We start from the raw sequence: 25787 nt of genomic DNA, 5'->3' as shown, positions 1-25787 counted from the left end.
TTAAATCGTCATCACAAAATAGAACTTCCCAAATTTTATTTATTATTTTCTTCACCTCTTTTGCTAAGGGGTTGTATGTTGTAGAGAACACTATTGTGTCATTTGTTTCTGGGTTCCTTTTTTCCGGTTCTAACAGTTCTCGTCTTTCTATTTTTTTGGACCTGTTCTTGTGACTTTTTTATTAACTCTTCCCTATAGCCCCTAGCTTTGAAATGGTTACTAATAAAATATATTTGTTTTGAAAATTCTGCCTCTTCTGTGCAATTCTTTTTTATCCTACACATCTGTCCGAAAGGGATATTCCTTACCCACTGTGGATGGTGGTTACTTATCGGAAGTACATAATTGTTTGAATCCACTCTCTTAAAAAAGTCTTTACATTAATCTCCATATCTAAGAGTTTTTGTTCTGGTCCCTTCCATATAATTATAATATTGTCATAGAGCCATAGGGCGGCGCTACATAGACGATATTATAATTATATGTCGCTTGATAATCGGCTCTTCTTCAGGAACTGATTTCCCGTTGGCTAGAATATGAGGCTAGAATATGAGGGCAGGATGGCACTGGGAGCGCTTTGCTTTCCGAAGTCACCCGAAGTTGCCTCACGAGGAACTTCAGAAAACGAAGAGCTCCGAGTGCCATCCTGTCGGCGAATTAGATTCTAGCCGGTGGTAAGGCATAACGTGGAGATTTCAGCAATCTGGTTGCAAGGATCCAATTTACCCTAGCAACCATGCATTGATTTGAATAAGAGACTGGAATATGAATAGGAGAGGCCTGAATAGAAAGATGAGTAATAAAAAGTAGCAATAACTATACATTTGTAGCCCTACAAAGCAGTTGATTTTAGATGGGGTCAGTGACCCCATTAGAAAGCTGGAAAGAGTCAGGAGATGAAGGCAAAAAGAAAAAAAGAAAAAAAAAGAAAATGAAGGCAAAAAGAAGGCAAAAAGAAAAAAAGATCTGATTGGTTGCTATGAGCAACATCACTGCTATTGTTTCACTCTACTTTATACACAGCATGATAAATTGACCCCTTAGGAAGTGATATTCTGAGACAATCTGCAATTGGTTTTTGAGTGATTTAGCTTTTTATTCAGCAGCTCTTCATTTTGCAATTTCAGCAATCTGGTTGCAAGGATCCAATTTACCCTAGCAACCATGCATTGATTTGAATAAGAGACTGGAATATGAATAGAAGAGGCCTGAATAGAAAGATGAGTAATAAAAAGTAGCAATAACTATACATTTGTAGCCCTACAAAGCAGTTGATTTTAGATGGGGTCAGTGACCCCATTAGAAAGCTGGAAAGAGTCAGGAGATGAAGGCAAATAATTCAAAAAATAAAAAATATTGAAGGCCAATTAAAAAGTTGCTTAGATTTGTCCATTCTATAACATACTAAAAGGTAATTTAAAGGTGACTCACCCCTTCAAAGCCTTTTGAACCCTTTAGTTAGTGAGCGTGGATGTCTGAATATGGGCCCGTGGGACCTGATAGTCTCATTAGGAGCAGTAGGCAGATTATGATGACAGAGATGAGACAGAGACGTGCCTGCTGTTCCCCACTCAAATACAGCCCTTGTGAAACCCTCCTGCTACCCAGAAGTGGCCCACTAATACACTGCCATTGGAATCTGCCTGCATGCTTAAAGGAGAACTAAAGCCTAAAAATTAATATGGCTAAACCTGCTATATTTTATATAATGAACTTATTGTACCAATCTAAAGTTTCAACTTCTCAATATCAGCAATGATCCAGGACTTCAAACTTGACACAGTGGTGTCACCATCTTGGAAAGTTTCTGCTGACACTCACATGCTCAGTGTACTTTGAGCATCTGTTGAAAAGCTAATGTTAGGGGTTGTTGCAGATTATCAAGCAGAAAATTAAGTTGGCCTGTCATATAAGTCGATGCTACAAGGCTGATTATTAAATTCTGATGGTAGTTGCACTAGTTTCTGTGCTGTCTGGCCAGGTAGCACTTTATTAAACACACACACACACAAACCTTTTTTTTTTCTTATTCGCTCTAAAATTGTTTTGTTGTCCAGGGTGACTATTGTATCTAGTGTGAGCGCTAACCATCTTGTGTAAACCATTTTTAGTTTATTTTAGTGTTTTTATTGTAGTTTGGTGATTTAATTGTATTTTAATTCACTTAATTGAATTTCTGGTTCTATGTAGCTATTAATTGCTTGCCTGAGTACAGCCCCATTGGAAAAAATGTAATGCGTCTATTCCTGCGCTCCCCTGCGGCTGAACGCAGAAAAACAGAACGCAGGGGAGCACAGGTAAAAATGCTCGTCTTTAAGAGCCCTATGAGAACACACATTAACTTTGATAAAAACTATAAAAGGGTAAGGTCTTTCTATGCCCCAGGGATTTAAGTAAGCCAGCTAGGGTGGGTCCTTTTTCCCGGATGTTCCAGAGGTTATAAAAAGGTATGCCACATGTGTTCTGCCTCTTTCTGGTGCACCCGCTCGCTGGAGGAGGTGGTGTGTGGCTGAGAGGGCCTGAGGGGGAGGTAGACCTCAGTATAGGAGCAAGCAAGTGTCAGGTCAGCAACTGTAATAGGTCACTATAGGAGTGACAGATAGGTTCAGGAAAGTTAGTGAGCAGCTAAGGCTCCAACGAGATGTTTAGTGAAGGGTTAGCTCCCAGCGTTTACAAGGCCACCAGGTTAGGGACTGAAATGGTTAGGCTCAGGGATGTATGTATGTATGTATATTTTTATTTGTAAAGCGCTCCTTGAGGGCAAAGCACTGTACAACAAAACAATAAATTAGTAGTAACAAACAAGGGGTCATTGGAATAAAAAGTAACAATAAGTTCATTATTAGAATACAATTCACAAAAATATAAAATATAATTACAATGCAGATTAAGTGCTCAGTGTCAAGGAAACAAAATGCTAGAGGAACCTACCCCGTAGGGCTTACAGTCTAAATGGAAGGGTAACATACAGACACAATTCAGAGGGGTAATAAGGTGCTGTGGGTTACAGTTTGTTACACTGTTATATAAGTGCCAGTTCAGGTGTTATCCAGGTGCTCCCAGAGGTAGTCTTTGAGTTTTGTTTTAAAAACATTGAAGGAGGATTCTCTCCTGAGAGATTCAGGAATGGCATTCCAAATATAAGGAGTCGCAAGAGAGAAGGGTTTGATACGGGAAACAGCAGTAGTAGTGGGGGGTACAACCAAGCGGTTGCTCTGAGAGGAGCGGAGGTTTCGGGCAGGAACATATAGAGAGACAAGAGATGAGATGTATTTAGGTGCAGAGGAATGAAGGGCTTTGAAGGTTATGAGGAGGCGTTTATAAGTTATTCTTTGTTTTATAGGAAGCCATGATAAGGACTTCAGTAGCAGAGGGGCCTATACCCTTTTGGATGAGAGGAGGATAATTCTTGCAGCAGTGTTTAATACAGACTGTAGAGAGATAGAGAGATCCTTGGAGTGTGAGACCAGCTGTGAGATTTGCCTTCCATGGGGATTGTGCACCAAAGGCAGACAAGGCGACCCAGTGAAAAAGCTGATTAAACAAAGGATCAGAGGGAATTGGTGAGTAATAATGTAAATTATGCAAAGAAGTTCTTGTGACGGATGGGGAAAGGGTATTATATTGGTCAAAACTGCACAGGTGGGATCATTCCTTGGTCCTTGGTTTTTTATGCTTTTAATCAAAATCACGAAAAAATCGTGAAAAGTTACAAGTTGTTGGTTCTTCGTGATCCAATAGATCATGAAATCGGTGAAGCAGTGGGAGATCGTGAAAAGAAATCAGAGATTGCGTTTCACTGTGGAGCTTAAGCAGCTTAAGGCTGCTGAGAGTTCAAATCCGGCTGTGCCCTTGAGAAATTCTGGAACTGTGTATCTGGTGAGATTATTCCAACTTCTTTTGGGGGGCCTGTGCAGCTGGCAAGGAGGAGGAGGGAGTGGGGGACGCCCCAATATACCCCTTTTTATAATCTGCCCTCTAAATTCAGCTATCTACCGGCTGGCCTGTTTGATATATCTAACTAAATACTCTGCACACTCCACTGCTTCAAAATTCCAGCTCTAACTTCTGAGAAATAACTTTTCTGTCTTGTTGAACTACAAGTCACAACCATCCTCTTTTTTAAATTACAAGCATATACCAACACCAAGGAACAGTCATTTGCATCTTCTATACAGGAAAAGTGATTGCCCACCTGGATTGTATTTATTACTGATTTTAGAATTATTTATTCATAATTTATTCACTGTGTTTCCTGGCTGGCCAGTGTTTTAATTATTATATAATAAATTGTACTTTTAATATATTGGTTTTGCATTCCACCTTCTACTTGTTCTTTGTAATAGTGTAAATTACCTGCTGCCACTACTTGTTCGTGGAGTGTATCATCCGAGCATTCACCTTGAATATGTAAATGACCGTTGAAAAGTGTACCACCAATTCAATAAATATTTGGCTGTTTTAAAGAACCACTGGCTCCCAATGCTATTTCATCAAGAGTGAATAATGTGTGCTTATACCAGAGTGGTATCCCTTCCTCCATACTGTAAGCAGGGGCCCCACCTGAAGATGAAGAGTCTAATTATATTGTGCCTACTGGTAGTTGCTGGGAGTAGGACCTATTGCCCGGGTCCTGGAACCAGTGTATAGTAACCCAAGGAAGGTTAGGGCAGCCCCTGACCCATCCACCTGTTACATTTTCACAACATTAATTGATTGCTTTTGGCAAAACGTGAACATCTTTTTAAAAAAGAATTCTAGCTTGTACCCATATTGTCACATAACAACTTTTGCAGTACACTACTAAGCAGATTTCTGCTATTTTTCTGAAGTTTTGGTCAAAATGCTGCATAGTGGGTAAAAAAAAACATGGTGATTTGCATCCATTAATTGCACTTTGCACTTCACATTTATAAATAAGTCCCCTTACTGTATGTATAGAATCAAAACTGGATCTTTGTTTTCATCAAAAAATGTTATAATAAATACTGCATTCTTCAAGTGCTGTGAATACCCCTTCCAGCCTTATAAATAGAGTGTGAGCTGGATAACACTCAGGCCCTGATTTGTGGCGAGGCCACAAAGGCCCGGGCCTAGGGTGGCAAGATTGTAGAAGTGCTAAATCCCAGCGCTTGTACACGTGTGCTCGTGCAGGTGGGGAGCACAAGAAGACGCCGGTTGCTAGGACCCTGAGGCTAGGGGCACTCAAATCCGGGCTTGTATACACATTTCATGCATAATACAGGATCTATTATTTCATTATCTAAAATGCTTGGGACCTGGGATTTACAAGGTAAAAGATGTTTTCATAATTTGAATCACCATAGTCTGCTAAAAAAAACATTTTAATATCAAATAAAGCCAATAGGACTATTTTGCCACTGATATGGATTCATGCTGTTTAATTGCAATAAGGTACAAGGTACTGTTTCATTATTAGAGAGATAAAAAGGAAATTATTTTTAAAAACAATTTTTTTGTTTATAATGGACTCTATGGGAATTGGCCTAATTGAGAACTTTCTGGATAATGGGTTTCTGGATAAGGGATACTATACACTTTTTGTAGTCTTGTGAAGTCCCATTATGGCAAGATTTTTTGGATAAAGAGCTAATGCCAATTTAACAGGAACAAAATAAAAAACTAATCATGTTTGAAATTTACTATTGGAGATTACTAATCAATATCTGAGATATACCCATTATTATTATTATTATTATTATTATAACTATTATTATTATTATTATATTCTACTTCAATTCATGGTGTATGAAATGAAATACAAACATAAAGAATTGTACTTCAATTCACGGTGTATGAAATGAAATACAAACACAAAGTAAAAAAGGAAGAGAAGCATCCTAACTTATCTTCTTAATGTAATGGAAAAAAGAAAATGTTTATCCACAAACTCTATGGACTGTAAAACAGTGACCTGGGGAATGGAAAGTATTGTATGTGGCAGTCATTATGCAATGGTAGGAATTCAGAAAGATTTCTTTCAATGTTTAACCTGCTTAACCTGCAGCTGGCTGAAAAAAAGTTAATCACTGATTTTTTGCTATGGGTTATGGGCTAGGAGCAAATTTTGCCCAGTCCTTATAAATGAACCTCAGTATTTTATTCTTTTATCTTGCCAACAGTATTTTAATTTTCCCACTGAAAATTCACTCTGTCTGCAAAAGACTGCTTAAAATGCTTTTAAATTTGAGCTCACTGGATTTGCCAGAGGTAAAGCTATTTGAAGAATGTAAACATTAATTAGAAGGCATTTTCCCTTTGGCATTACCATGTTCTGCCATATCTTTATCTTTATATATTTTGGGTGCTTTTGTTGTACAAGTCTGAAGGGACAGATTCACCCTTTAAAGAGCCACCACAGGGTTAACCAACCAGATTGATGGGCTGGACATCCAATCCAAGGGGTGTTTTAAGGAAGTGAGCAGCAAGTGAAGGTGAGCAGGAGCTGCTTTCTATTCACGTGCTGAATTCCCTGTGCCTGTTTAGTCTCCTTGTGTAATGGATGCTGTAACTACTAAAGTAAGTAAAATCAGTTTTTTTGGACTTTTGTTGCTGAACACAAGTTATTTTTCCGTTGCCATTTCACCGCTGGTGGAAACTTTTTAGTTAAAAAATAAACAGATTGTTTTTCCTGCAAGTCTGAGTGGCCTGCAGTTGTGGTGGAGCCCTGCTGTGTTCCCCCAAAACTTCACACCCAAGGAGCACACAATATCACATGTTCCACTGCCCTTATGCTTACAAGCAAATTTTCTCCAATAGTTTCAAAAGCTCGTTGTAAGCCACATATTAAAAGGATAAAATGCCATGCTGCAAGTGCCAGTTCCTCACCTCCCTTAGACTTACAGAGTGAGCCAATCCCTTCCTCACATTGTGACATTGTGACGTGATGTCTGGGATTCGCAATGCTTTTTGTACACTACTCACTATGGAAAACAAAGGAACATCAAGTCCCAGAATCCATCACTTCACAGTGGAACAAGGTGAGGGAGGGGTTGCACCACTGTTATGATATGGAGGGTTGTAAAGTTATTCTTAAGAGTATCATGACTTTCTGTAAATCTGTGTAAAAACATTTTAAGACCATTTATTTTTGGAATTTCAGATAATGTTTTTACAACTTTTCTACATAAGCCTGACTGAATACGTTAAATTAAAGGGGTTGTTTACCTTTAAATTAAATTTTAGTATGATGTATAGTGATATTTTGAGACAATTTCTAATTTCTGAATTATTTAGCTTTTTATGCAACAGCTCTCCAGATTTTGATTTCAGCAATCTGTTTGCTAGGTTCCAAATTACTCTAGCAACATTGCATTGATTCGAATAAGAGACTAGAATATGACTAGGAGAGGGCCTGAATAGAAAGATGAGTAATAAAAAGTGCAATAACAATGTTTTTGCAGCTTTACAGAACACTTTTATATGGGGTTAGTAACCCCATTTGGAAGCTGGGAGGAGTTGGAAGAAAAACTATAAAAAAGACCAACAAGTTGCTTAGAATTAGCCATACTAAGTCAACTCAAAGGTGAACCACCCCTTTAAAAAAAAAAGGGGGGTAAATTTCCACTGTAATGGCATCCATTCTGAATGGAGATTTCAGGTGACTTACATAGTAAAGCACTTATCACTTATGATGACAATTTGCCATTAAATCAGAGTTACCAGAACGTGTAATTTGGTGTTGTCTTACTGTAACTTGAGAAATTATAAATACGTGCCTATTAAAAGCATGCATATTTTAAATATATGAAGTTAGATGACTCGTTTTAAATAAGAGAAGCTTGCAATGGTCACTGAGAGCAGATTTATATAAATACTTATTCACGATATTCTTTACCTAGGTTTAATGTCTCAAGCTTTCTATATTAAAATAGTTTCCCTTTAAAGTAAAATACTTCCTTAATAAAGTATAGTACGTGTGATAACATGTTTCTTACCTGGTCTAAAAATGGCACCCTGGAATGTCAGAAGTCCATCCACTAAACCTGATGTTTTGGTCCGATATGTTTAATATATAAATAAATGCTAGAATTGTAAAGCCAAGACAGCTAGCTGTCTTTGGATTCAGGAACTCTTTGTAAATGAGATCTGAGTATCTTCTAAGAGACACTCCCTCTGTCCTTTGCCCAGGCAAATTAGCTCCCCCACCCCTACCTACCACACCTGTACTAATGTACTGTGCCAATTTCATTCCTCCTCCTTCCCCATGCACTGTGTTCCTGCTCATCTGCCTTCTGTTACTCTTGCACTTAGTCCTGTTGAATACATTGTTGTTCATGTTAATACAGCAATACTATTCTACCTTTTATATTCATTTCATTAGAGATATCTTTTCTTATAAAAGAAATCTTAGACATAACCAATAGAACCTACTAGAAAAGCGGAGATAAAACCAAAATCCCACAAATCATATTATTCCATCACCAATAAATATCTAGTGTAGTCCCCAGACAATTCATTAATCTGTATATTAGATTGTAAAACATTTAGCTGCTGAGGAGTTCTTCAGGACTATGGAATGCCATTGGTCGGGTAAATCGGCAGGCTTATACGGAGAATCACCCAGGAAACCAAGCAGGTTTATGGGGATATAGATCACATAGTCAAAGTACATGTTGTCTTCAATAAATGCATTGCTGAATACTTTGGAATCTTGCAGCCTCATTGGTCAGGTGGACAGTCCTAAGATTTTGCTTAAAAGGATGGTAGTTTGAAGCTAAGCCATTTGAACTGATAGGAATCACTAGATACATGTTTTGTCATTTGCTACAATGCACTGCTAAGTAATTCTTTGACACTATGGAATGGTCTAATTGGTCAACAGATGACAGATTATCTGCACCCCTAGGTACATCCATTGTTGCATTTGCTTGTGCCCTATGCTACGGCTGCTTTAAGGTACCAGTGGCAAAGACCTAATTGCTGGGCCCCCACTGCACCATGAAATAAGGGTTATGAACTCCCTCAAGCCAGTAAGCTTTATATATATATAACAACATAATAATGCATACACAGTCTGTTCTGTGCTAAAAGCACAGCAAGATATAGGAATATTTTCCAAGTAAAAAAAAAATGACTGCCCATACCATAGGTTTTTGCCGTTGAGTTGGGTGTTGCTTTTGTTAAAAGTAATACCTGATGGTATGCAAAAAACAAATGCCCCTATGGAATGCTAAAATCTGATAGGACCGCAAGATTAGAGGACCATTGCAGGGGAACAATATTTCCTCCCAGATGAAAAGTTATATTGCATTGCTTGTCCAAATGTGTGTGTGTGTATATAGGAACATGAAATGTCACTGTCCCTTGCTTGCAAGTACCTACTGGTTTTGCCCAAAAAAGTAGTTTTTAACTTTTCTCCTGGATTAGATGATGATGATGTCTGAGTTTCATTGCAATTGATCATATAATATCCAGTGGTTACACAGCAGCTCATTTACGTAAACTTTTCAAGTTTGAGGCTTAAAAAATGATGGGCCCCAGCCTTTTGTGGGCCTTGCTGACCAAGGTCTGAATTCTTGATTTCCACTGATTGGTTACCAGGCTGCAACCAATCAGTGACTTGAGGGGGCCATATGAGTCATAACTGTTGCTTTTGAATCTGAGCTGAATGCTGAGGATCAATTGCAAACTCACTGAACAGTTATGACCCATGTGCGAACGCCAGTGCGCATTGGCAGCACTAAGGCCGGCGCGCATTGCCCACATATATTTTTGGGGGGGCTTATCTGATAAGGCGAGAGGGCTGGGCCAGCAGGGGCCCACCAGGTTTCTTCCTGCTGGCCCAGTCCGACCCTGTTAATAATGTTTAGCATTTAATTCTTCCTTTACCTTAAAGGAACAGTTCAGTGTAAAAATCAAAACTGGCTAAATAGACTAAGCAAAATAAAAATGTTTCTTATATAGTTAGTTAGCCGAAATTGTAATCTATAAAGGTTGTAGTGAGTGGATGTCACTCCCAACTTCTGCTTTTTAGCTTTCTAACGCTGTGTTAGGCCCTGTTGCCTGGTACCCAAAACCTTGGGTAATTATATATTCATTCACTTAGTATTAGGTGGGCAATTTATATTATGTTGCTAATACAGTACTATAAATTGTTGCCTCAAAAAGAAGGTAGATGGATTAGTCAAGTAGAATGCATTAAAGGAAAACTATACCCCCCAAACAATGTAGGTCTCTATTAAAAGATACTGAGTAAAACAGCTCATGTGTAAAACCCTGCTTCATGTAAATGAACCATTATCATAATAATATACTTTTTTAGTAGTATGTGCCATTGGGTAATCATAAATAGAAAATTGCCATTTTAAAAAATAAGGGCCGCCCCCTGAGATCGTACGATTCACTGTGCACACATACAAACAACATGTAAGGTCACATGAGCCAATTAACAGACAGAGTTCTGCCTTTTGCTTCCTCACTTCTTCCTGTTACAGTTAGTGTTGTAGTATTTCTGGTCAGGTGATCTCTGAGGCAGCACAGATAGAGTCATGAAATGGTGGTTCAAGGCAAGAGATGTAAAAGGGCAATATTTATGTAAATATATATTCCAGTTTGGTAAGATTCTTTTAATATGTCATTCAATTTGATATAAACTATCTGTTGCTTAAGTATTCATTTTGGGGGTATAGTTTTCCTTTAAACTGAAATAAATGATCAGAATAGTTTAAACAGCTTTCTATGATTCAAGCACATTAATGAGTAACTTATCTTGACAGTTTTGCTAGTACCTTCTCCAAAACTCTGTTAACACCGGACATTCCCATACTGTATGTATTAATGTTCCCACATTGACACTACATCTACATTCTGGTGAGGTCTGCGGGTACATCTTGTGCAGTCTGTGCCTCATGTAGTAGTCTCTATGTACCATATACAGGTGCACGAGTCCATTGGTATTCTGTAAGCTGTTCTAGATCAGTTTCCCAGCTGGCCTTGCACTTAAGTGGGACTTTTACCAGCATCCCATCTATTAGAGCTTGTAATGTGGCAAAGCCAATGCTCTGGGGTGAGGGCCCTCCACAGCTTATATAGCGGTTGATCTATTCGGTCATCTAGCATTGTGAGGTATGGGGCAGCCAGATAGTATGTTTGCATATCTGGAAGAGCCATCCCCTTTTACCTTGCCTTCTTATTAGTGTTGACAGGGATAATCTGGCTCTGCTTTTGCCCCATATGAATTTTTTGAAGATTGATTCTAATTTTACAAAGAAAGTATTGTCCATCCATACTGGGGCTTGCCAGAGGATGTAGAGTATTTTCGGGACTAAAATCATTTTTATCAGGTATATCGTTCCAGCTGGTCCTCCCATTAGATTATCCTATGCTTTGCACTTTTCTGTAACCATTTTAAGTAGAGGAATAACCTTTAAGTAGAGGAGTAACCTTTAAATCCAAGTATCTATGTATTGGTAGTGTTAAAGTTATCTCTAGATATTTAAATCTGTCCACCACCTCGAATGGGCAATCTGAGAGGTGTTCCCCTGTCTCTCAAGTATATTAATGTGTCATCCGCATACAATTGTACTTTTTCATGTATACTACCCACTTGGAAGCCCTGTATCTGTGCATTTTCTCTTATGGCCTGGGCAAATGGTTCTATAGTGAGAGCAAACAGGAGTGGGGTCTGGGGACAGCCCTGGCAGGTGCTCCTGTGTAGATTGAAAGGGGAAGTATTCCATCATTTATTCTAATGGATGCAGAGGTAGCTGTGTATAATAGGCGGACAAGTGCAGCAAAGTGGGGGCCTACTGTATGTTGAATCTATTCCGGGATACGGCCATTCAACTATATCAGAGGCCTTCATATTGTCTAATGCAGGCACTGCTCTCATTTTCGGGCCATCGGTTTTTAGGGATAAGTTAACGAATAATCTTCTGATGTTGTGGGCTGTTGTTTTGTTAGGTATAAATCCTGTTTTACATGGGAGTGCTGGGAGCGTTATACTATCCAAAAAGGTATCTATAAAACTTGCTCCCTGCAAGAGAAGTATAGTAGGAATAAAACTGCTTAAGTATCTGTTTGATCTCATCTGGGTCTGTAGTTAATGTACCTTGTGCATTTGTTAAGGCCGTAATTGTTGTAGATGGGTTTTGTGAAGAGGCCACATATACAAGTAGTTTCCCCTGCCCTTTCCCCCTGCACAAACACCCTGGCTTTGGGGAAAAAAGATGCTTATTTTGCGCTTTGTCATGCATTAGCTTTGCATACTGTTCTTGTATAGTTTTCAGCTGCTCTACTGATGATGATGATGATGTTGTTGTTATCTGATCTAGCTTAGTTTGGTTATCCAACATATTTACCCATATGGGATTTAGTGACCATCTCGGTGGTTGTGGTGTCTTGGATAAACCAAGGTTTAGTACTAGTGGCGAGTGATCAGATACCCCTCCTTGCTCTGTAGGAAATGTGGCTTATTAAGGGTAGGGTTTTGTGGGTCACTAAGGCCATGTCTATTCTTGACATGGTTAAGTGTGAGGTTGAAAAACAGGAGTACTGTTGGGTTGCTTCCATGTGTGCCTCCATGCTTCTACCATTTCCAGGGAGCTCGCCAAGTTTTTAAAATATGTGGGTTTTTCTCTGGTTGTTTTTTCCTGTTTTGTGCCATCTGTCTAGTTCGGGGTTCAGCACTCTATTATAGTCTCCCATTGCAATCAATTATGCTCTGGGATGGGACCTTTGAAATTCTGCTAGTTGAGTCACTATTTTATCCTTGTATGTATACAGATGCAATTATTACCTCTTGCTTAGCAATGTACCCGTGCACAAATATAAAACTTCCCAATGGGTCTGTGCATATCTCTTGCAATTGAATTGTTTTTGCAAAAGGTATTGCTACCCCTGAGGAGTGAGTTGTGTGTGGCATGATATTGCCAGCCGACCCACGGTTTTTTTTATGGATAAAATCTTGCTCCCTACAAAGTTTGTTTCTTGGAGGCATACCAGCTTAGCATTTTCCCTTTTAATACATTACCAACCGCCTTTTGATCGGGTCATTTAGCACCCTGACATTCCAACTTAATATCTTATACGACCTATGTATTTATACAGTGGCTTTAGAGGTACAGTATAATGGTTTTGCAGCTGTGGAGTGTTTAACAACATTGCCTTGCCTGATATTGACAATCAACATGTAAATCTCAATCCCCCAAAATCACAGCACTCCCGACAATGCGGATATTCTTGCCTGGGTGCGTGCCACCAAGTGACTTTGACAAAGGCTGAGATGCAGCCGAAACGTTAGTTCCTTAAATAAACAGTTTATACATTTGGACAAGACCTGTGAGTGCGGCTTCTTCATTGGAGGATTATATATATCTATATCTATATATAAATGTATATTATACATTTTACAAAGGGACTAAGTTTTACATGCAACTTACTTGCTGCTTTCAAAGTAAAACTCCCAAACTTGGCTGCCCTTTTCTATAGCTGGGAAGGGTGGCAGCTACTACATGGAGCTGGTCACTGCTCCTGTATAACTATAACAAAAAGGGAAAGTCCCTTGGTTAATGTATAATAATGTTTAGTCCCTTTGTAAAATGTATAATGAAGCAATAGAATTCTTAATGAATCAGATGAAAATTAAGCATAGGACTGGCCAGATATGGGATGACTTAGTTGGCCAGTTTAAATATATTGCAATATATGGACAAACAATCCCTGTTTTGTTTAAAGGGTAAGGCATTTTTCAGTAGCAGCATGCACAAAATGTCTCTGTCTTAAAAATATTGATAATGGGTTGAGTGCAGAGGAATCTTGTATTTGTGTGTGTGTGTGTGTGTATATATATATATATCTATCTCTATCCTTTTTTTTTTTTTTACACCCTCTGTTTCTGATGGGTTGTCTCGGGATTTGGCCTTCTCCCCCAAGTCTCATTGTATAAGTCCAAATGGTATCTGCTTTCTGTTATTGTCCAATGTTCTGTATACAGGTTCTGTGCTGTTGCATGTGAACAATGGCTGTCCCAATGAGTCTGGTAGTTGTTTTGTTGTACTCACCTGTGTCCTTCTAGGCAGCGACCGTTGTTTACAGTTCTTGTAGGTGTACATCTTGGGGTGGATCCAGGGGTGCGTTTCTTTCCCTCCATTACTGTCTGCCTTCCAGCCAGTTGTGGGTTGATGAAGAAGAGGGTTCTGCCATCCGCTATAACTCTCAGTCGGGCTGGGTACATCATGGCGTATTTACGTTTGGCCTCCCAGAGTCTTCTTTAGGGTTCAAAGAACTTTGCCCTTTGCTTTTGGCATTTGGCAGTTTTGCAATTAGAGGCCTAGCGGGGCCTCAGGGAGGCACGGGCCTGGATGGTATTCTATGGGCCCTTTCTATTGTAAATGTGGTAGATAAATTGGGCTCACCAAGTACTGCTTTCAGCCACTGCTTGAGGAAATGCTCCGGGGTGGTGCCCTCCTCGTGCTCCAGGAACCCCACAAACCTGGGTTTGTTCCTTCTCAACCTTTTCTCCAGGTCATCCGCCTTGTGTGTGTGTGAGGGCTTTGCGCAGTTCCAGGACCGAGTCGGACATAGGTCTCACTATCTCCTCCACAGTGCTCGCCCTGGCCTCCACCTCCACCAGTGCGCTCCCGTAGTTTCTGCATTTCCTGCTTTATTATGGACAGATCAATCTTTATCTCTTCCATTTTGGAGGTAATTCGTGTTGTACATGCCTCTTTTGATGCTCGTATCTCTTGGAGCAGGTCCTGCATTGTTGGCTCTGCAGGAGCTAGTGATGCAGGCGGGATGCTGCACCACGCTGTGTAGATGTTGCAGGCTTGGATTTCTGTTATCCCTTGTGTATTTGTCAAGGCAATTTGCCGTTTCTGCAATCTGTTCTGCCCTATTATCAATCTCTGTGGAAGCGGGTCCCAGTGGTTGCTTTGATGTTCCATGGTTGCGCTGGTATGGCACATTAAATTCAGGGTAATAGGCCTGGGCAACAGAGCGTTTAGCTAGTGCAACTACTCACATCGGCTGCTGGCCACGCCCCCCAGTAATTTATCTTTTAGTTATTAATTGGACAGCTAGAATTCAATGCTACATCATGAAGCTCCTGCTGTGTAAAGTAAATATAAACATAACAGTGTACAGGGGACTTCTAATAAATGCTGGCAAGTATAATAAAATGTAGCTTGTTTATGACAACTTTAATAGTTGCAACTTGTAAGATTACTTTAAATGTAACAGTTCACATAGTACAGGAGATAATTGTTGGCTAAAATGTTGCTATTTATCTGTACACCCTATACATGTTCTGCGCGACCCTATGGTAGGCTGATAAAGCAATACCTAGTTGATTATAAAAAATGATAGGCTTGATGCAGTTTCATTATGTTATATGTATATTTGCATACCGCAAGGACTTTTATGGATAATTTGATATGACTTATTGGTGTGGGACTTTGGACACTGCTTACTCCTGAAGGATACCATTATTGGATTTCGACAGACTATGAACAATGAATCACTGTCACTTTCAGAGGTTTACGGGGAAGTTGTTTTAGGTCACAAGGGTATAAAGCTCAATGATCACTCCTCCTGTATCACACTTGATAACACTTGGTAACCACTGCTTCAAATAAACCCACACTGCAGTTTAAAATTACGGCCTTATGCTGTTTGATATCTCTCTCTAATGATTCTTCACATAAACAGATGCATTTTCTGTATGTTAGAAATACAGAATCTTGCTGGAAGCTTTTAAGTAACACATACCAATAGCTGTATTACAAAACATTAAAATAAAGCTGTGCAAGACACAGTTTTTATAGACTACTTGTTTACATTTTAGATAACATTCAGAGTTCATATGAGATGCAGAAATATAGTGCTTTTAAACAAATCCATCCAAAATGTTCTGTGTGGATAGTGTTTACATTATGGTATAACTGCTAAAATGCAGAGAGATAAGAATGATTAAGCTTGGTCCTCTTTTGTTCTGTATGCCTTTATGCATTTACCCATAATAGTTACCATAATAGTTTGACAGTTCTGTATTATTTCCAAGCTCCATTCTTACCTGCCTTAGGTTTTCTAAGTGGATACACAATTTGTGGGGCTTGGAATGTCCATATACACATATCTTGCCTGATAAAATTGACAAATGAATTATTCAGGTGACAAATTATCATCCAGGTGGTAATGGCACATTGATTATATTAAGGGTGACAAATTATCATCCAGGTGGTAATGGCACATTGATCATATTAATATGCTAATATAGAAGTACAATATATTTATGGGTTTTGTGCACCGCCAACACCTGGCAGAAAATAGTGGCACTGGTGAAAAAAATGCCCTTCTATAACTGTGATCAATAGTGAGTGAATTAATATACTGTCCAAAATCTATGTTTAGTTTGGTGAAAGAAAATGTCATTCTATCTAACTTTTCAATACATTCATTGTTTTTAAATTTATTTGTAAATATAATTGCAAGTGAAAGCACCATAGGAACTCTTTACATTTTCTGCACTTATACTCTTGCCTTCGAAAAATAATGGTGCTAGCCAGCCGATTTGTCCTAAATGCGAACATCTACTGCCAAGCAGTTTTTAGACATTTTGCACTCTTTACTTTTACTGAGGATTTTTGACAAGAAAACCTATGTGAAATAAGACACATTAAATAGGGTTTATTTTTGTAATGAATTAGGCTTGAACACTGAAACGAAATTTTGTACTTTTTCTGGAGATATAACAGAAATATGTAAAAAATAAAATAAAATAAAAAAAAATAAAGTGAAATAATTTATACATATTTATTTCAAGGGAGAATTATGTTTACTGACAAATTTTTACTGTTTGTAAAAGCCCTGATTCTGCTGAATTCAACGATACCATATATGTATTGGTATCCCGTTTTTCTTGTCCACAACACACCCCAATAAAAAACAGCATTTTGAACAATTTTACATTGGAACACAACAGATAAGAGCATCTATAGGTTAACGTGGCATATCTAACGATATAAGTGATGTACCGCCATAAGTTATTATTTTTAGAAACCGCGTTTCTCTAGGTTTTTAGCTGTGGTGTAGTTTTTGCTCTAAATGTAGCTTCCGTCAAACAGATCACCCTTAAACGCAGCAATATTTTTGGGGATTTTTTTTTCTGAAACACCATTACAGTCAGAACTGAATTTGACAAAATGACTCCACTAAAAATATTCAAATGAACCCAAATATGAAAGAAAAGGTTCTACTGAGTAAAACGATAACCTGCATGTATGGGTGCACCTAAAGACTTTGCCTCCAAACACCCCAAGGGAAATTTTTAACTTGAATGTTTGGGGCTATGCTCTATGTGCACACCTTGCAGTTTTTCAGTCTAAACACCCCCTTACCTGTGAAATACCCCCCACAAACTATATATTCCTTGAAAGTGCACACCTGCAACTATTCAGTGGCACCATCCTTCCTTTCCTACATGCAGATTTGTGGACGCAGTTCTCCATAGAAATTTGTGGTTTGGTCTGAAAAAAAAGTTCCAAGGTTGGATTTCTCCACAAAAGTACCATGACAACTAAAAAAAACCTGCTACGTATCAATGTGCAACTTCTCCTGAACAAAACAATACCCTACATGTACGGATGCACCTAAAGACACAGCCACCACACACCCTAAAACAGGGGCCAACAGCTAAATTTAGGCTGTGCTCTAAGTGCCCACCTTGCAGTTTTTTAGTCTAAATACCCCCCTTACCTGTGAATATTCCTTGAACGTGCACACTTGCAGCTATTTAGCGGGCACCATCCATGCTTTCCTTCTTGCAGAATTGGACGCAGTTCTTTATAAACACTCAATTATATTTCTCTCCAAAACCTCAATGACAAGTAACAAAAATCTAATTAATATTAATGAATATTCTACTTTATCTGTTTAGTGAAGCATCTTCTGTTTCATATGTACTCTTCAATGTCCTTTGGCAAGGCTGCTTTTATCTTTATTTTATTTTATTTTTTACTTTTAGAACACCTAGGAAACTAGAACTAGAAAATCTGCACAATTATAAAAAAATAAATAAATTGCCACTACATATTCATACTGTCAGAAACACAGGCACCTGTAACTGCACTGAAAGGTGAGCGTTTGAGATGCCAACAATAAGGGCAGAAACGCACGTGGAGATTCAGGGAGATTGTCACCTCACAAGGAAACTTTACAAAAAAAAAAGCCGAAGCCCATACTAATCAAAATTTCTAGTGAGAACTAACACAATGTTGCCCCAAAATACCGATATACTGGTGAACCGCACTCAGAGGGGAGCTTATGAGGTGTCGGTAAAAAAAAAAATGTTTTGTGGCATCAGAGAGATTATATCATCCGATGACAGAAATTATCTGTCATCGCGCTCCACAAATTTTTAGGCTTGCTTGTCCTTCAACTAACACCTCACTTGGCTACACCCCCTAGTGCTACCTCTAACTATAGGAACAGGTTAGGTAAAAGAAAATACCAAATTAACCACAACAAAAAATGCTCTGAAAATAAATTTTGCACAAAGCGGGATGCCAATTCTTATAATAAGTCAATCAGTACACCACAATCTATACACCAATATACAACTTTTTCAGTACTGCAGCCGAGTGTGGTATATTTCAAAGCATGGTTTGAAACATAACCCAGAATATCAATACAACACAGAAGTTGCTGAGAGCTTCTTCCCCGCACTGAGGGAGATTGAGCCCACCGAACATCGCCGTCCTACTGCTGATTCTGGGAGGGGGGATGAGGGATGAAGAAGGGCTGGAGAAGGAGATCTACACACTGTCAATGAATAGCCAGGGAGGAGAAATCAAGCGCCACAGGATGGATGGTCGCCATATCGCCTTTTCTGAAGAGGACAGGAAGTGGAGTTTCTGTAAGTTATTTCTTAATAAAGGCTTTGCTATTTTAAATTTTAAATTTGTCTTGGTGTTTTTATTTAGTTGTATTCTAACGAATTTTTTTTTGTAAAAATTTTTGATGTTACTGGTCCTTTAACACCATAGACTGCAGTAAATGGAGGGATGTCAGGGGTAAAATTACTAGAAGGCCCCCACGCAGGCTGCCCTCTTCCTGATCATCAACGTCCTCTTCTACATTTTGCACCAACTCCATGGGCTCCTCAAGGGCAGTAACCGTGCTACTACTACCCGGTGACTCAGTAGAAGAGTCACTTTCTGATTCAGGGAGCACATACTCCTAATCAGAGTCACTAAACTCCTCTGAGCTAGAGGTCATGCATAGGGCAGCAGCCTCTTCAACAGTAAAATCCCTTTTTGCCATGTTGCCAACAAAAAAGATCCCCTAATCGAAAGAACACTCAGGGACAGTGACACACAGAAAATCAAGTAATAAGTGATTTCACTGCCAGAAAAAAGTTAACTGGATCACACTATGCAAAACTACTGCAACACAGGCAAGGCAGAGACTTTAGAAAAGAAACTGAAGATAAGATAAACATATCAGACAAAGAAAATAAAAAAAAACAACTACTACAAGCCCAACCCCCTGAACTCTCAAACTCCCTGTAACTTTCTAGAACGGTGGGGGTCGCCATGGGGGTCACATGTTAGAAGAATCCAGCCCCACTTCTATTTGCCTAAGGGACTTGGCTGCAGATCAAACAGGGAAGAGGAGCCACCCACGATGACCCCCCCCACCTCTAGCTGATGATCCCGCTATTTGGGGTCACAGTGGGGGTCATCGGGCACCCGACGGGTTCATTTGACCCCACTGCTCGTTGCTTGGGGGGGGTGGCTGCTGATCTGCGGCTTTCTGCAGCCAGCAGCAACCACTGCAGAACATGAGGTGCCTATTGATGACCCCCACGGCTTTGCTGACATTTCCTGTTTTGGGGTCGCCATGGGAGTCATTGGGCACCTGGCTGGCTAAACAGACCCACTGCTCATTGCCTAGGGGGGGTGGCTGCTGATCTGCGGCTTTCCACAGCCACCGCAGAACATGTGGCACCGACAGATGACCCCCCAAAACCTTGCTGATGTACCTGTTGTTTTGGGGGTCATCTGGCACCTGGGAGTAAGATCTGGCCCCACAGCTAATTGCCTAGGGGGGGTGTTCTGTGGCGTTCCGCCCACAGCAGCAGCCCCGGAAGAGCAGGAAGCATGCCCGCCGGCAAAAACGTACAAGGTATATTGCCGTCGTACGTGCTTGGCGGGTAAAGGGTTAAACCTGATTAAAAGACCTTGAGAAGAACTGCAGTTACATTTGAAAATATTTTTGTCTTATTCAAAACTGTTTGTATATTTTTTTTAAATTACATTTTCATTGAGTATGGACAAAATTATTTGGCTGGAGGGCTTTAATAAGCAAATGCTCAAGAACTCATTAGTAAGAATCCTGCTAAACAGCTCTATGTTCATTATCTAAAATAGATTATTTTGCTGACTGTTATCAAATACCATAAGATTGTATATAGATATTTGCTGCTAGAAAAATTGGTTTAATGCCAAGATCAAGGAGATTTTATTGAGATACAAAAAACATGGCAGTTTGTTCCTATAATTTGTACACACTTAGGGGCCTATTTATCATTGCTGTGTAAAACATTGGCATCTCAGCAGTCACCTACAAGTTGGAAAACAAAAGCAAAGAACTGATTGATTGCTATGTCTCCAACAAAAAGCATAAGAAAAATGCTTGTTTGTAAATGAAGCTTTTTGACTCAAGGGAAATCTATTTTACACATAAAGGCCTTACCTGTTGTGTGTGTTTTTGTTTTTTTTTACTTTATTTGGCATGACTTCTTCCAAATAAACTTTTGAGCACCTTCTTGATGAGGGGCTGTACTTTGGAAGGGGTCTTTTTTGGACTGTCATAGAAATTTGACATGCTCTAATATCCTCATAAGGAGGGTAGATTATTTTTATTAATTCATAACTATCAGAAATTTGTGACACACACTTGACTCACTATAACACAACTTACCATTGGTGTATTACATAGGCAATAATTTAGCCTTGTCATAAAATATAAGAATATGAGTCACTTGGAGTTCCATAACAAAGACAGCTTGTGGAACAAGGTGGCTTTTGGTATCCTTATATTTTACAACAGGGTGTACATTATTATACATAATTTCATTGATAAGATAAAAGATAACCCCTTTAGACACTGTTATGCAGTTAAGATAAGATAATATTGTTGTATTGTTATATTTGTTCATCACTGATTCATCATAGAGCAATGTAAATCTTTCCAGTTACATTCAAGTCTCTTTTCTATTTTTCTAGTGTTTTACTGGGAATGTTCAATTATTTAAATCAATCCCTGCTCTCTCACCTTCTCAAACACACATGTATTTTAGAGGCAATTTGAAGCCACCAATCTTACCAGTTTGTATTCTGGTAGGAAGCAAAGCACCTTAAGTTGACCCACATAAACATGAGGTGAACATACAGACAACATAGCTCATTACAATGTTACAGATGCAGTATGATGATTATTACTATTTTTATCCTTCTGCAGTATTTTCTTGTATATTTTTAGAGTGTAGGAGAAAACCAGATTATCTGGAGAAAAACCAACCACAGCCTGGTGAGAATATAAAAACTCCTTGGAAAGGAATTGTCTTAACATTGAGCCTGATATAGGATAGGATGGCAAATACGCCTACATATCATCTTTTTTGACCCTCATTCACAGCTTAGGCCACACAATTTAGGAAGATGTTTTTGTAATTGTTGTTTTCTCTGTTTTTCCACGTACAGAGAAATAATTTTTGATTTAATTTTTTTTCCCCCATGCATAATTACTATGGGCACTTTTAGAACACAATATAGAATACAATATACATACAGAAATGTTTTTAGGGAAAATATTATTTATGGAGATATTTTTAGAGAAGGAACAGATACCCATTAGTGCGGGAAGAACATATACATATATTGGCAGGAGACGAGAAGCAATTAGAAAGCACACCTAAACATTACAGGCTAAAAATATGTTATAGGCATTTTTAATTCAAGTTGCTACAAATGCAGGGTTAAAAATTGATCAGGTTCCATCCAGTTTCTTGATAACCTAGTTAATGATTAATTATAACCGCTATCAATTTTTCTAAAGATACTTAACCTTTATAATCTACATAACCTTTGAACTTTCAGCTGTGCATAATTACTCCTAACGGCATCATCATCAACCTTGTCATAATTATGTAAATTGAACCATAACTGTACACACACTACCTGATGTACCTGTATTGCCCTACAAAAATGAGGTTAATGGACAAGAAAATCCACAAAATAAATAATGTTCACCTGAAGGACTAAATTAAAAATTATGGTTAGGCTCTCACTAAACTGTGTCCTCTGTCCATGAAATCTACAGCCAGTTCCAAGAGCTTGAGATGCATCATGTCCATCTAACTCAAATTCCAGAGCCTCAGACCAATACTACATGTATGCAGAGAAGTGATACATGAAGTTCTATAATGTCTGTCGGCATCATATTATATATGCACTGGCAATTATTGTGTTGGAATAGGAAAGAGCTGTACCCAAACTATTGTCACAGGAGTTGTCAGTAATGCATTTTGATGCTGTAGCCTTGAGGATTGCTTTGAATGGAACCAGGGTCCCTTACCCATACAGTGGACAACTGGTCCAGACCATTATGTATGAGGAAGTATTTCAGCTGTTCCAGAGTACAGTGGTGATTACCTTTACACAACTTCAACTGCCTCTTGGCATTGTACATCGTGATGTTAGGTTTGTTTGCCTAAGATCACCCATAAAAACCCCACTCTCCCTACAAATACTTATTGGATAGACTCGAGAGGGATGTAAATCTTAAGGTGGCCATACACTATAAGTTCCGCTCATTTGGCAAGGTTGCCAAATGAGTGGATCTTAACCCGATATGCCCACTAATGGCTAGGCAATATCGGATGAATCTAAATGTTCGGCCCTGGGGCTGAACGATCGGATTACAATACTACGAATGAGCTCCAATGGGTCGCAGGACCGCATCAACTAGCCGATGCAGTCCTGGATCATACAAAAAATCAAATTGACCGATCGATATCTGGCTAATTTTTGGCCTGATATTGATTGGGACAACCAGTCGGGAGCCCCCACACATGGTTAATTGTGCTACTCCAGCAGAATTCTGTACTGAAATCCATTTCTCAAAAGAGCAAACAGATTTTTTTATATTCAATTTTGAAATCTGACATGGGGCTAGACATTTTGTCAATTTCCCAGCTGCCACCGGTCATGTGACTTGTGCCTGCACTTTAGGAGAGAAATGCTTTCTGGCAGGCTGCTGTTTTTCCTTCACAATGTAACTGAATGTGTCTCAGTGGGACATGGGTTTTTACTATTGAGTGCTGTTCTTAGATCTACCAGGCGGCTGTTATCTTGTGTTAGGGAGCTGCTATCTGGTTACCTTTCCATTGTTCTTTTGTTTGGCTGCTGGGGGGGAAAGGGAGGGGGGTGATATCACTCCAACTTGCAGTAAAGAGTGACTGAAGTTTATCAGAGCACAAGTCACATGACTTGGGGCAGCTGGGAAATTGACAATATGTCTAGCTCCATGTCAGATTTCAAAATTGAATATAAAAAAATCTGTTTGCTCTTTTGAGAAATGGATTTCAGTGCAGAATTCTGCTGGAGCAGCACTATTAACTGATTCATTTTGAAAAAAAATTTTTTTCCCATGACAGTATCCCTTTAAGAAGACTTCATTACAGTCCATAGGAATTTCTGGTATTCAGTTAGTAGATATTTCTTTCTCATTGAACTGAATCTTGTCTATTATCTGGTAAGTGAATGTTTTGGAGCTTTACGTTACTTTTTACTTTTAATGGTGATAGCAACAACACCAGCAACAGTATAAGTAGTGGTGCATTTTATTCAGAGGCATTTATAATGACAGGCTTTTGAGTGAAATTGAACTGCAAATGTCATTGAGGTGGGAAAAGAACTGGGCATTAGGGGGCAGACTTATCAAAGATCGAGGGGAATTTTCAAATTCAAAAAAATTGAATTTTAAGCTATTTCCTGTGTACTTCGACTAGGGAATAGTCCAAATTTGTTTTGAATATGAAAAAAATTAAACAATTTGAATATTGAAATTTATCATGTTCTTTCTCTTTAAAAATTCGACTTTGACCATTCGTCATTTAAAACCTGCCGAATTACTGTTTTAACCTATGGGGGACTTCCTAGAACCTATTTGGAGTCCATTGGTCGACTTTGAAAAACTTTGATTCGAATGCGATCAAATGCTCTATTACTTCGATTCATACGTTTCGAATTTGGCCAAATACAGACCTATTCGATCGAAAACGGACTATTCGGCCAAATAAAACTTTGACTTAATTTCAGTTGGTCTTTTTAAATTGGAATTTCGAAGTTTTTCAAATAAATATGATAAATATGCCCCTAGCTGTGCAGATAAGGAAACTTCACAATGTCACTACCTTGTCTTGGAACTATTTTGTGATTCCTCTGGTACAGCTTTGTCAACCTTGTTTTTTGGGTTTGTAACTTACTAAAGCGAAAAGTAAGTTGATGAGGGTCAGCGCTAAAAATAGCTATAAACAAAAAAATAAGGAAAGCACACTCTGTTAAATCAAATAAAGAAAAAATTATTACATGCTAGTTACCCCACATGGCAACAGCATGTCGCCCTACGCGTTTCGACCTGCAAAGGTCTTCATCAGGGGCACAAAAAAAATCATAAAAAATGCAGAATTATACAAGCATGTCAGTTAAATACCTTGTGGCATGTAAAGCAAATCAATAGCAAACAAGCGCGCATCAGCGCATGTGACCTCACTTCCGTTTTCCAAAGTGATCAACCCGCACCCCATACATTATGGGAACACTTCCGGAACGCAAATGCGTTCCAAAAAACGGAAGTGGACGTTAAATGCGTTCCAAAAACCGGAAGTGGACGTTACTGAAGCGTTTGTAAAGCAGGGAAGGAAAGAGACATAATGGATGTGATACTACAATGTTACAAATGCGCTGGAATGGTCATATGACTATTGCTTGATGTCACTAGCGCTCCTAAAACAATTTTTGTGAAACAAATAACATTGTGGGATACCCTCTGGAACGCAAATGCGTTCCACAATGCGGAAGTCTCAAACCAATTTGAGCTACAGGGCCATAATAGGACATTCAATTATTGTAAAATATGAAAAGCATGAAAAAAGCATGACACACAATATATGTATGTGTTTTTTTTTTAAAGTGTTTTTATTGGTTTTAATATATGTATGTTATCCACACTGAAACACTATGAATAATGCTTCCCTTTGGTCCATCATCTTGAATAGACATCGAACATATCTAGCATATTGCGGGGAAAAAAATATATTAACCCCTAAAACAAAAAGAAAAATATATTACTGGATGGAATATCATACATTATTCATCACAACCATTATCTATACAAGGGCAGTCATACATACCAGGGGGGTATATGTATTAGGAGTCTTAGAGCATTTCCAAAAGCTGAGCATAGGCCACTGTATCAGGATTATCTTGTCTGTAAAAAGCAAGATAAATTCAATGCATCATTTAAACCCATAGGAGTTACGGTATCAAGGCGGAAAATCCATTCCGCCCTCTCTCCTCAAAAGTAAGGTATTCTTATCAATACCTCCCCCAGAGGAGATTAAGGATGATATATTATGGTTGTATTCTTTACAATGTGTCACCACAAGGATTAGTATCTTTCCCAATTTTTATGACACTTTTGTGTTTCAAGAATCTGTCTTTGAGTTTCTGTATTGTTTTGCCTATGTAGTAAAGACC

General features: G+C 38.8%; 1 protein-coding gene and 1 long non-coding RNA gene across 4 annotated transcripts in view; one reads left to right on the top strand and one right to left on the bottom strand.

Moving 5' to 3' along the window:
* Positions 1-8137, bottom strand: part of eps8l3.L (EPS8-like 3 L homeolog) — a 57306-nt gene extending 49169 nt beyond the window's left edge. Inside the window, exon 1 of one of the 2 annotated variants that reach the window (XM_041581999.1) lies at positions 7959-8137. The gene's annotated coding sequence lies outside the window, so the exon portion shown is untranslated. The remainder of the gene's footprint in view (positions 1-7958) is intronic. The other variant, XM_018241130.2, reaches the window with a different exon arrangement.
* LOC121399960 overlaps positions 6314-25787 on the top strand; it is a 49543-nt gene continuing 30069 nt past the window's right edge. For both annotated transcript variants that reach the window (XR_005965381.1, XR_005965380.1), the window contains exon 1: positions 6314-6540. This is a non-coding gene — a long non-coding RNA (uncharacterized LOC121399960). The remainder of the gene's footprint in view (positions 6541-25787) is intronic.

Source organism: Xenopus laevis, chromosome 2L, assembly GCF_017654675.1.
Source record: "Xenopus laevis strain J_2021 chromosome 2L, Xenopus_laevis_v10.1, whole genome shotgun sequence".
NCBI lineage: Eukaryota > Metazoa > Chordata > Amphibia > Anura > Pipidae > Xenopus > Xenopus laevis.
Note: the sequence above shows the minus strand (reverse complement) of the source record. Positions and strands in the feature narration are given on the sequence as shown.